Below are 12,088 nucleotides of genomic sequence, written 5' to 3' on the forward strand. Positions count from 1 at the left end.
GCTTCTGAATAAACACAGAGTTCGGGAAAAAAGGCACGGTGTGGCGCCCCCCTCGCCAAGTGTCAACGCGACAGCGGTTTGTTTACAAAACAAACGCGCCCGCTCTCTGACCCATTTGTATGCAAACAGAACCGTCGTCGAAGATGACACACGCACGACACAGTGAGAAAATCCCAAGTCCCCGGGGCCCTGGGACGTAAACAGAGTCGGGGCGTAACACAATGTATGGCATAATTACTGAGCAAACTGTTTAATCTACGGCAAATATTGACAGCTCATTTGATTTTTGTTCGTCCCACCCCGATGTGTCGGAACAAGTGTGCGTGGAATGTCGACGAACAATACCGGAGAGGGCGCTTCTAGGTTGTTCAACTGGGCGACAACACAACAAATGGGGCCATTCTAGTCGCGTCGGGGTTCTCGTGTTTGCCGAACGGAACGTGAGAATTACCCGTGTCGCACCTTTGTCGAGCGTGGAACGTCAAGTCGACTTGGGGAAAGTCGAAATTCTGACAGCTCGAACGTCGACACAATTTGAGAAGGTCAAACTCCTCGCTTGGAAGCAGAAACGAGCACGAAGAGCCGGTGACCTTTTCCCAACCACCAATAAACACTCAAAATGAGGTTGTCGCTAGACAAATTCAGCAATCGCGTGTCACGCGATGTCAGTCACGCTTTTGGGGGCCACCCCATGTAGGGGGGCGTAGCCCCGCTACCGTTTGTTCGCTAGAATGTCGGTCAGATGTCGCGCCATTTCTTCGAAATCGACCAATTTTGACGATTCTAGGTTTTGAAAGTGAGTTCTTCGAACTACACTTGATTTACGGAGTGGAGCTGAAGATCCCAAGCCTTAAACGACGCCCTAACCCGCAAACCTCACCGGCAATTGATCGAGTTCAAAGTAGTGACCCGTTTAAGGTGTCGCATCGCAATGGTTCTCAAATAAACAACTGTCAGCCGCGACGAGGTGAACCACTTCACCGGAAATTCCTCCCACGTTATTTCACACTCGTTCCGCACCGCTGCACCGAGGGACAATTATCTTTATTCGATATTTATTTCCGCTCCCGAGGTCTCTCCGAGGTACTTGTCGTGGCCGACATGAATTCCCACGTAAAGTTTTCTCCCATTATGTTTTCAAAAAGGCCCAAGACGTGTGAGTTTAAAAAATTGGCCCTCTTTAGCGTGCTCGTGTACGTAATCTTGCGCCGTCCAAATTAGGTTCCCTCGCAGGGTAACCAATTGGGCGCTGATTTGGCCATTTCGCCATAATTAATAAGGCACACGGTGCCGGCGCGGCAGCAACAACGGAGGCAATCAACACGCCAATGCCACCCCGTAGCCATGCCGTGCTGAGGGGCAAATAATAGAAACGAGTTTTCACAATTCAATTTCCAGTGGCGGCGCGGGCCTCCAAAGCCCCGGCTGAAATTGGTGCAATCTTCGATTTTCCGTTTAAATTGATTTAATAAGATTGCCAAATTGGGCGAGTGAAGACGACCGCTGGAAAGGGGCGGCTTGCGGGGCTACGCCCCGCGCAGTGATTGCGTAAAGCGCCCCGTTGAAAGTAAACAAGCTAGTTGGCAAGATAAGATAGGGCACCTCGGGAAAGTACCGACAACGCATTCCGGAATACCTGTCAAAACACGTTCGCGGGATTAGTCATGAGCCACTTGGCTTCCAGAATTGACCAATTCGCGAAATAATAACTCCACGCGCGAGAGTTCAGTGACACCGGAGTGTTACATCACCCTCGAGCTGCCCATCCTAGACGCAGGGGTGACGCGTCACCCCCTGAGACTGAAAGTATGCCAAGAGCGCGAGCGGTGACGTATGCGCTGGAATTTCTCAACTCGTGACCGGCGAGTGCAGCGTATTCAGTTCCGTCTGCAGCGTTGAGTCATGCGACCTTGCGCGTATCTATAGCGAGAGTCCGGGCGGCAATCGATAGCCGGGAGTTCCGGGGAATTCGAGCAGGTGACCTACATTTAGGTGTTTTAAAAATGATGCGCCCCTGAAGGGGCGCTTTGAAAAACAGCAATCAACTCGTTTCCAGAGGCCTGCATAATGTATTTTAAGGTTATTTTCGAACTAATTAGACCGTTTACACTCAGTTGAAGCTGAAATTGCTCCGGTAAACAGTGCTGAGCCCTAATTGGCGCCCTCCGGGAGCGCTCAGCGCCCGGGAGGGCGCCAACTGTTTAAAATCCGCAACTCTAGATCAAATTCGCCCAGCTGCAGCTTGAAGGTCACGCGTTTAAAGCGAGCTGCCGCGGTTATTAATCGGCGGCGGCGGCGTTCGCCACACATGTCCAGACGTGTTTGATCGTGAACTCTCGTACGGATTGAGCGCTGCGCGCACGCTAGTTTCTGTTATTGCTGGCTGACAACGTTGCGAAACACAGCGGAGGACGGAGGGCGTCTCTGTGCTCTAGGTGTCCGCTTTTTTATGAATGAACTTCGGGAGGGCTGAGGTCCCGGACGCAGGGGGTCGGACAATCGATACGATTCGTTTTTTTTATTTTTTGCTTTGAAGGGAGAAAGATCTATTTATCCAGCAACCCGGGAGTGTAGGTGCGACGAACCGCTGCGCCGAGTAGGTAGATCTCGAGAGGTAGAGGTTTATGGAAGTTGGCTCATTCATGGATTTGTGAGTGCCGACTGTGGAGAGTCCCGCTTGGCGGAGAAAGCATTCTCCATTGGCGTCATGCCCATCATCGATCCAGGTCGTGCAATACCGTCGGGGGGATTGACAAGTGCGTGGGAAATAAACAAAATTGATTCAATTATTCATCCAGTGAAGCTGGGGCGCTCGGGCGCCCTCAGCGCCCTCCCCCCCACTAACTTGAACCCACAACAATAGACGCTGACGCGTCAGCCACGCGACGTTTGACGTTTCAGACTCTCTTAAGACACCTCTTTAACGACTCCAAAGCGGAGCGGGGGCGCCTACGCGCGCGCGCGCCGAAACCACCAGGTCTCGAAATGGGAACTGTTGAACCCCCCGGTACCGAAAATCGGGGGCGCGTAACCTCACTCTGCACGCGCAGTTTTGACAGCTTTACAGCTTGTTTACATTAATGGCGCGCAGAAATAATAGAGCTCCGAGACCTTTATTTGCAACCGCCAAAACCGCCGGAGAAAAGCGTCGGAAAAAAATACAAACTTTCTAATCGCAATTCGAAAATTTTCGCTAATGTTGTTTAATTACATAAAAAGCGCACGGTGTAGGGCCCGACGGGCTTCCGACGGTCCGGCAGTACCGTTCCACTCTCGTGCCCGGCAATCCGGCGAGTTACAACCGACCGAAAGCGAGCTTAATTTGATTTGGGGGGAAATAATTGAGCCTGCTTGAGGCCGCAAATGGACTTGTGCAGGGTAATCTACGGGGACGGAGCAATAGCCATAAGTTACGACCCGAATCAAGTGGGATTAAGGGGGATCTTAAGGTTTGGAGGAGGATTTCGAGAGGGGAAGATAATGCGATTCTTCTGGTTGACAGCATTCTTTTGTTTTCTTGAAGTCACGTTGAAAGTGATAGGAGGGTGGATGTTCTTGAAATTTCCACCAATTTCTGCTCAATTTTTACAGTTTCCGAGTGAAACTTTACGTTACCTCACTGTTGATTGACCTTGGTTGATTCTTGAGTCAAGTCAATGTTTATTAACATTGAGGTAACGTAAGCTGTCACATGAAGTTGAAACGAGGGGTTCATCAATACGTTTGAATTGAATAAATTGCCAAATTTGGTTGTGTATAAAGTGTGTAAAGATCTTCAAAATTGATCGAATCTTTTTTAACATTCTTGATTTTTTTTAAAATGTCAACAAGTCTTGTCAAATAAACATTAATTTGTGGTTATACCATTTTTAATGTTCTAATTACTGTCATTTCCAAACTTTTTATCTATAAAAAAATCATCAAATTGACCCAATTTTGTATTAGATTATCAGCATAACTGTCGCATTGACATTGAACGAGGGGGTGTCACTGTGCTGTTTGTTCGAATAAATCAAAAATAGAAAAAAACATTGAAAATTCTAGTTTTTTTTTATTGAAATTTTTGTTAAGAATCAAGCAATTTACTCGGAAATGCTCAAACCAACTTTAAATTTAGTGTAGAAATTATAACTTCAAACTAAAATAGCACAAAACCGGCAATAAATTGCACAACTCCCTAAATTCGCCCTAAAACCCATTCTTCGCCCCCAACTTACCCATTGCTATCGTATCCAGAAGTGGGAGTGAATAAAATTTCTAGTTTCCTCGAGCTTCCTTCCGGAACTGTGGACTGCAAGAACTCGCTCTTGGTCTGCTACTTCCGTTCCGAGCGGCCAAATTGCCTCAATAAAATTCGGTTCACTTCACTTTTGCTTTTGCTGCTGCAGCAAACGAGGACACACTTTTTTGCTGTTGTTTTTTTTTCCTGAGAATTTATTCCACTTCTATTGATTGCTCGATTTTTTGGACCCCCACACAAAGCTGACGACGTTCACGCACTTCGATAACTTTTTTTTCGAAATTTCTTCGATTCACCACCAAAACTCCCCAAAATCGCTCGAAACTTCCTTCGATACACCTGGATATTCGGGAACGACCAAAAACTTCTCTCGCTTAAACCGGCTTAGCCGCAAACGCTTCAGAACGTCCTGAACGACGACGTCAGAACGAAAACTACAAGGAGAAGAGGACAGAATACACACGAGCCGTGCTTGGTTGGTTTGGACGTGCGGCGATCCACTCCCGACGATGTCTAGCGATTGACTGGTTCGGTTCAGCGCGATACGTGCAAGTTTTGTGTGTAGCGTAGAAAGAGAGTCAGTCGTATACCTTAATGTTCGAATGAGGAAGTACGAGAACGAACTCGGCCGGAGAAACTCCGCACAAAAGAAAAACACACAAAACTTGAGCAAGAGCCGGCAGCATGTGCGGGGCGAAGAAGCAGCAGACCAAAGCAGGAGAGCCCCAAAAAAAACGGTAGTCGACTCTATTGCCAGCACTCAGCGCTCAGCAGCACTCACTCTCTGTTTATGATTTTTTTCCTCGTCAGTCTTTGAAGGATGGACGCAGAAAAAAGCGGCAGCAAAACAGAAGGCAGGTTGTGTTAGGGCTGCTGCTGCTGCTTCTTGGGCAGGCCTGCGGCAAAAAAGGTGTTTGAAATTGGAATCGGAATTGAATTGAGAGCGGAGTGAGCGGAGGCGAGTGCCGTCGTAGGAGAGAAAGCACTCACACAGTTGGGGGAGCTCACGCTCAAGGAAGAAGGACAAAAAGGAAATAAGCACAGTGGGATTGGAACGAGGTTGACGAAAGATTGTTGTGTAAATAATTAATTGGATTGGTTCACAAGTCGTAACAATTGTAAAAACAATATTTGTTACTTCAAATCTTGAACAATCATTCTGCGTGTACACGGATATATGAAAAAGACAAAAGTGTTCAATTTCGAACGCCTCGACCGGAATTTTGTAGCAATATGGCCCCAGAACATAACCTGAAATTTTGAGCGTATTTGGTTAAGGTTTAGTACTTCCACCATTGACCTGAAGTTAGTATGGAACTTCTAAAAATTTACTATGGGAAATTTTCACTTTTAACCTCTTCATAGAGAAAGTTTCCCAAAACACAATCAAAATTTCCTATTCTCAGGTTTCTTATAGTTTTTGATCCGGGGAACAACTTTGTAGAACATCGCAAAGCGCTAGTAATTGATCCCGAAAAGATACAGGATATTTTTTGGAGTACGTAAACAAAATTCAACGTTCTCTAAAAATTTGTCTGTATCTTTCCGGGATTAATTCCTAGCGCTTTGCGATGTTCTACAAAGTTGTTCCCCGGATCAAAACCTATGAGAAACCCCTATTCTGAAAAAAAACATACGGCATAGGAAAACTTTCTCGAAGAAGAGTTAAAAAGTTGAAAATAAATAAATTAAATTTATTGAAATTTCTTTATAACTTCAGATTAAGAGTGGAACAACTAAACATTAACAAAATGCGCTCAAAATTTCAGGCTAGCTTCTGCGGTTATAATGCTACAAAATTTCGGTCGAGGCGTTCGAAATTGAACACTTTTGTCTTTTTCATATATCCGTGAGCCACGCTAGTGTACAGTCCAGAGCAAGTAGCAGTAAATTATCGGTTTTACTCCCAGAACTCGATGGATGCCACGACTCACGGAACTGTAACCTCCAGCCCCAATGCGTGAAACACGTTCATCCACAATTCAAGCAAAACATTGTAATAGGGCCGAAGCCAACGTGTAAACAAAGAGTCTATCCTGCTCACGTCAGTTGATGTTTACATTAGGAACGAGCAGGATAGACTCTTTGTTTACACTTCGACTTCAGTCCTATTGCAATGTCGTCAGCTGTGTGCTATCTTGTGACATAGACCATTTTGGTCGAAAATGAGTTAATGATGACGTTTTGCTATACTTAACAAACACTTCAAGATGCTTTAACCCGATTTTGGAAACTCGCTTCTGTTTCCCGGATATCGCAATACACACTTGTGACATAGACCAATTTATCATCAAAATGATTGTGCACACTTGTGACACGTCATACATGTTGCTAGAAAATGTGGAAAATTTTTCTTGTTTTTCACAAATGTATGTCCACACATACTTTCTAAAGGCAATGCAACCTTTTGTTTTTAAAAATATACTGATTAAGTCGATTAAACCATTGATTTGAACTTATTTTAGTTTGTATGGGAATTCTGTGCACACTTGTGACACGTAGTACAATTTTACTTTCGAAACACACTTGTGACACGTGCTTTTCAGATTTTTGTTTACATTATTTACTGTATCTTTTAACTGGTATAACCAAATTAGTTGAAACTTGGAGCGTTTGTTAAGCGATAGTATACGAACCGATTGCTTCAAAAAGTTTGGCTCTATCGTTCATAGTTTTGAAATTATTTACCAACAAACTTTAAAAATCGATTTTCTCGAAAAGTACCAAATGGTCGTTCTCACAAGATTGCACACAACTGACGATGTTTTGCCAGTCTTTTCGGAGGCGTGTGCACTGTCGTGCAAAGTGGACTTGGGGGACAACGTAGAGCAAACCAAGTCGCTATCAAGTGCGCCAACTGTGGAGGTAACCATATCAGCAACTACCGTGGATGCAGTGCCCGAGAAATCTACTAAATTTCGAGCTGAACCAGTCGTTGCCGGTGATGATCTCTTATTAAGAAACACGAGGAAAGGGTGGATAAGCATTTTGACAGCTAGAACTATTTTGCAAATTCCGTTTCATCGTTTAAAGCTGATTTATAATTTTTCTGCCCTGTTCTTGCATTTTCATGAAGGATTTTGATAAAGATAAACCAAAATTATTGTTGTCTAACTCAAAAATCAACATGTACTTAACCCAGAATCTAATGTTTAATTCTAAACAAATGGTTTAAATTTCATTGCAGTTTCTATCAGAAATTTGCAAAATATCAGTGAATTAATGACAGCTTTGGTTTCAGGGCAAACATATAAATTTGGTAAAATCCAATGAATGGACTTTGAAGTCTAACTCACGTCAATTGAAATGATTTGGAAACTATGAAAAAATATCCCACTTTTCATATGAATTTTGGAGTTCAGGTACTGGAACCAAATAATGGTTACCGTAAACTGGGGTCAATCGGGACACATGGGGCAAATTGGGACAGCAGTTTTAACCATTCCATATTTAAAAGCTTTTAGTGCTTTAAAAACTGCTGTCCCTATTCAGACTGTAGTCCCGATTCACCCCAGATTACGGTATATAGTTATATTAGATACTCCTTTCCCTCAAATTAGAGCTTAATGACTGCCTGAGCTGATGACAACAACAACTACAATTCCAATCATTCAACCGGACTGAGGAAATCTCATTTTATGGAAAGAAGTCCATGAAAAAAATTGAAATAAAATAAAATTAGCTGCAGTTCAGACTCGATTATACTAAGGCCTCGGTAAAATTTTACTCAGGATAATAGAATCTTCGGAAATTCTAATTATGGTTATTTTTTATCCGTTGTCTTGTTTTTGTATGTGATTTTTAATTTTTAATCCAAGATGGCGGCCAAAATGGCGGTGTTGAAATACTGAGAAAATGTATTTAGTATGCTCAAGCACTCAACAAGTCAAATTTGACAAAAAGGGATAGCCGAATGGTTACACTGTCCGCTTTGTAAGCGGATTGATCATGAATTCGAACTTTCCATCGGATGGGGATGTAAAACGTCGGTCTCGGCCTTGGTTGTTGCTATGCCGTTAAGTCATTCCAGGTGTGGGTGTCGTCTCCCTGCTATAACGACAAACAACACACCAAACCAAGCCTGCTCCGGTGGCATCGCTGGCGGTGGTTGGACTCGCAATCCACAGGTCGTCAGTTCGAACCCTGGAAGAAAGGTTCCTTGGAGTAAAAAGAGGTTTAGGTGCTCTCCCATTCAAACTTTCGGACTCCTAGGTTCGAGCAGAAACTTGCAATGGAGACCATAAAAGACCGGGGGGTCGTTGAAAAAAATGTTCTTGAAAAATTATTTTCAAAAAACTTCGAAGAATCATTTTTTTCAAAAAACTTCGAAGAATCATTTTTAACATGATTCTTCCCATCCCTTGACCCTGGTCAGAGCCGAGGGACAAAGCCTTTGAAAAATATTTGCATCGGCCTTATATATAAAAGAAAAAAAAACCTCTAAGTAGCACCGCTAAAAATCATTTCAATACCTCAGTATAATCTTCTACTAAACTGGTTTGAACTCCAGCTCCACGCAAGCCTAATGAACCAGAATATCTTCACCACTTTGCCTAACATCCAGGCCCAATCATGGTGAACCGGACCGGGCTAAGGAAGAGAGAAGCAAAGAGCCTCAAACAGCATAAACTCCGCCTTCACAGCTCTAGCAGCTGCGTGAACTGAGGTTGCTCGCCGCTCACTATGATTGTCTCGTTCTTGCGCAAGCGCCTCGCGCGCCTAAGCGGACTGTTCTGTTGTGCGCATCAGCTTCTCGCTCGCTTTTTTCTTGTCTTGTCTTGCCTGATTGCTTCTTTATGCTTTGCGTCTCAACCTTGATTGCGCGGCTATCAATCGGGTGATCGTTCATGCTCGCACGATCAGATTGATTGATCTCAGAGAATCAAACTTGTTTCTGTGTTATTGTCTACGAAATTCTTTAGTTTTCTTATTAAATTTTTACCCTCATTAAATTTAGTATTTTCAAGTCAAGTCAGCATTTAATCTAATCTAATTTAATCTAGTCAAGTCAGCATTTAAAATAAAAAAAAATAAAAATGGCAAAATAACAAAACAAGAAAACTAAAGTTTTATTTTTGCAATTCTTTTGTGAAACTATTTACCTTTCCTGTCAATCTCGAAAGGCAAAATGACCTACTTTTCATCGCCAAAAATAAAAGTACTGAAAAGGTCTTTTCAGCATCCACTTGTGTCGAAAATTAATACTTTTTGATACAAATGTGAAGTTTGAAACAAGTAAAATAATCAAATTCAACGGGTGCTTTTGGAGTTGCAAATAAATCAATTCACTGCAAAACTCAGTAAGTTGAAAAAATGTACGACTCGTACTTAAAAAAACCTTATTCGGTGAAGTAGGATTTTTGCTCAATTTTCCAACTTTTGTTAAAACCTTTCTCTGATTTATGCATTATTTATTTTATTATTGTGGGTCTCGTGGCGCAGGGGTAGCGGCTTCGGCTGCCGATCCCGATGATGCTATGAGACGCGGGTTCGATTCCCGCCTTATCCACTGAGCTTCTATCGGATGGTGAAGTAAAACGTCGGTCCCGGTTTCTCCTGTCTCGTCAGAGGCGCTGGAGCAGAAATCCCACGTTAGAGGAAGGCCATGCCCCGGGGGGCGTAGTGCCAATAGTTTCGTTTTTATTTTATTATTCTAGTACTAATTCATAGTTGTTAGGAAATCCATAGCTCTATTTGGCCACAAATTGAACTCATTATTCAATTGAAAATAAACTTATTTTGGCAACTTGTTTCATGCACTACTATTGTAGAACAAAAGTTAATCAAAATGACTTGGTCTCCGATAGAGATGGGAAAAACCGCTCTTATTTAGGAGCCGCTCATTTTCATTCGCTCATTAAAAAGAGCCGCTCTTTTGAACGGCACTTTCACTCTTTTTCAAAATATGGTTGAAAAAGATGTTTTCTAAAAATTGTGTGATTTTTAAAGCTATTTCACACTGAAATTATAAAAATTATTTGAAAAAAAAAATTAACTAAAAACGAGAAGTTTCATTTGAAAACCATAAGTCTTGGCGGTCTCCATGCCTCGAGCCTAAACGTTAGAATAATTGAATGTGGCATCCAAACTTAAATCTAAGATTTTAGAGAATTTGCTATTATTTGTAAAATGCGTTTATTTCTGAAAAATTGAGATAATGCTGATATTCTATTAATAGAAAATATACTGTTAGGAACCATCCCCTAAAAAGTGTCCACGTGGTTTATGGATGGTCCCTTAACTCTTTTCTACATTATGATTTGATCGAAAAGGTCTATAAACGCTGAAGATTATTTGGGCAAGAGGATTTAATGTTTTTTTTTTCCAAAATCTCTAAGATATTTAGTAGATTTTTGGTAATAAATTACAATTAAGAGCGAGTCCACGAACAGGGCATGCCCCTTTGTATGGGACGTCGTTTGGACCTCACCAATCTGCCTGAAATTTTCAGGGGTTGTTTGTACATATAAAACTAGCATCTTTCCAAAATATGAGCACTATAGGTCAACGGGAAGTGGGGCAAATCGGGACACACAGTTTTAAGGTTCAAAAACGTCAAAATTATTTAAAATGCTATAACTTAGGCAAAATTCAATTTAATTTCAAAATGAAAAATGCATCTGAAAGGGCTTAGATAATGCAACAAAATGCAGGGAGAAGCATCCCAATTGGTTAATTCTAAAGGGAGTTATTGGCATTTTAGTAAAAAAATAGCATAATTTTTAAACTCAAATAAAAAAATGTTTCATCCAGATATCAACTCGGTTCGACCTGCAGCTTGTAGGGGAGATCTGGGACTACTATCTGAGACTGAAAACGCTCTGGGTAAGGCATTTTAACATACTTAATAGACACTTTTACTTTTAGTGAATTTTTTGGTTGTATTTTTTGCTCGGGGGACCCCTTAGTTCACATTTTCCGAACCTGAGAAATGGTAAAATAACTCCCTTTAGATTTAACCAAATCACTTTGACCCAATCTCACCCCCCAGACCCAATGTCAACCCCACTAACGGTATTTAAGAATGTTGCTATTTGAAATATGACGATTCAGCTCTAAAAATGTCAGGAAATAGTCCCTCTGTTTTTTATCCCTGACGTTTTTTTTTATCCTAAAGTACTTGGACAATGCTAGGTTTGTTTGTATCAGCATAGAAATATTTAATATTGTATTTGAAATTTTCAAAAACAGATTTAACACTACAATTTATTGGAAATTCAATAAATTATCTTTATAACAAATTAAAAAAATATTCCATCTTAGAACGGTTCTTTCAAAAGGCCGGAGATCAAAAAAGAACCGCGGTTTTTTTTGTGAGCTATGGTTCGTCCGCTCTTTGAGCGGCCCGCTCTTTTTTTGCCCACCTCTAGTCTCCGATATTGAATTAACTGATCTGTTTTTCAACGACAAAACAAAATCTGTATGCAATCCAGGTATTGACTTTTTTTCTTACTTTTTTCATAAAATATAAAAAAATACTCTGAGTTGCATTTTCAAAGTATCCTAACTTCCAAATAAATGTGATCTGCCGACAAGTGTTAACTATTTGTCACTGCCAACGATTCGCAGCCTCTCTCCCACGCACTGTTGGGAATTCCCCAAAAATAGATGTTTACCATTCCGGCTCGTACTTTTGCCATAAATCAAATGCCAGCACTGCTCCGGCTTATTTATGCAGGAGACCGTCCAAAGAGTTTTTATATTGTAATGTAAAAATTTAGTTCCTTTCCCGGGATATATGGTGAGGTGTAGAGAAAGCAGCAAACTCAAACCCCATCACGTTTTTGGAGATCTTCTCGGACCATGTTCCGTTTCGGTTGATCAAATTCGGTGAGAAAAGATAAATTT

General features: G+C 41.9%; 1 protein-coding gene across 2 annotated transcripts in view; it reads right to left on the minus strand.

The window, feature by feature from the left end:
- Nucleotides 1–12,088, minus strand: part of LOC120426777 (protein rhomboid) — a 154,039-nt gene that overhangs the window by 27,294 nt on the left and 114,657 nt on the right. Inside the window, exon 1 of one of the 2 annotated variants that reach the window (XM_039591551.2) lies at nt 4,218–4,776. The exons of the other annotated variant lie outside the window; for it this stretch is intronic. The gene's annotated coding sequence lies outside the window, so the exon portion shown is untranslated. Of the gene's footprint in view, nt 1–4,217; nt 4,777–12,088 lie in introns of those variants that run through there. 2 annotated transcript variants of the gene reach the window in all.

This window comes from Culex pipiens, chromosome 3, assembly GCF_016801865.2.
Source record: "Culex pipiens pallens isolate TS chromosome 3, TS_CPP_V2, whole genome shotgun sequence".
NCBI classification, from domain to species: domain Eukaryota; kingdom Metazoa; phylum Arthropoda; class Insecta; order Diptera; family Culicidae; genus Culex; species Culex pipiens.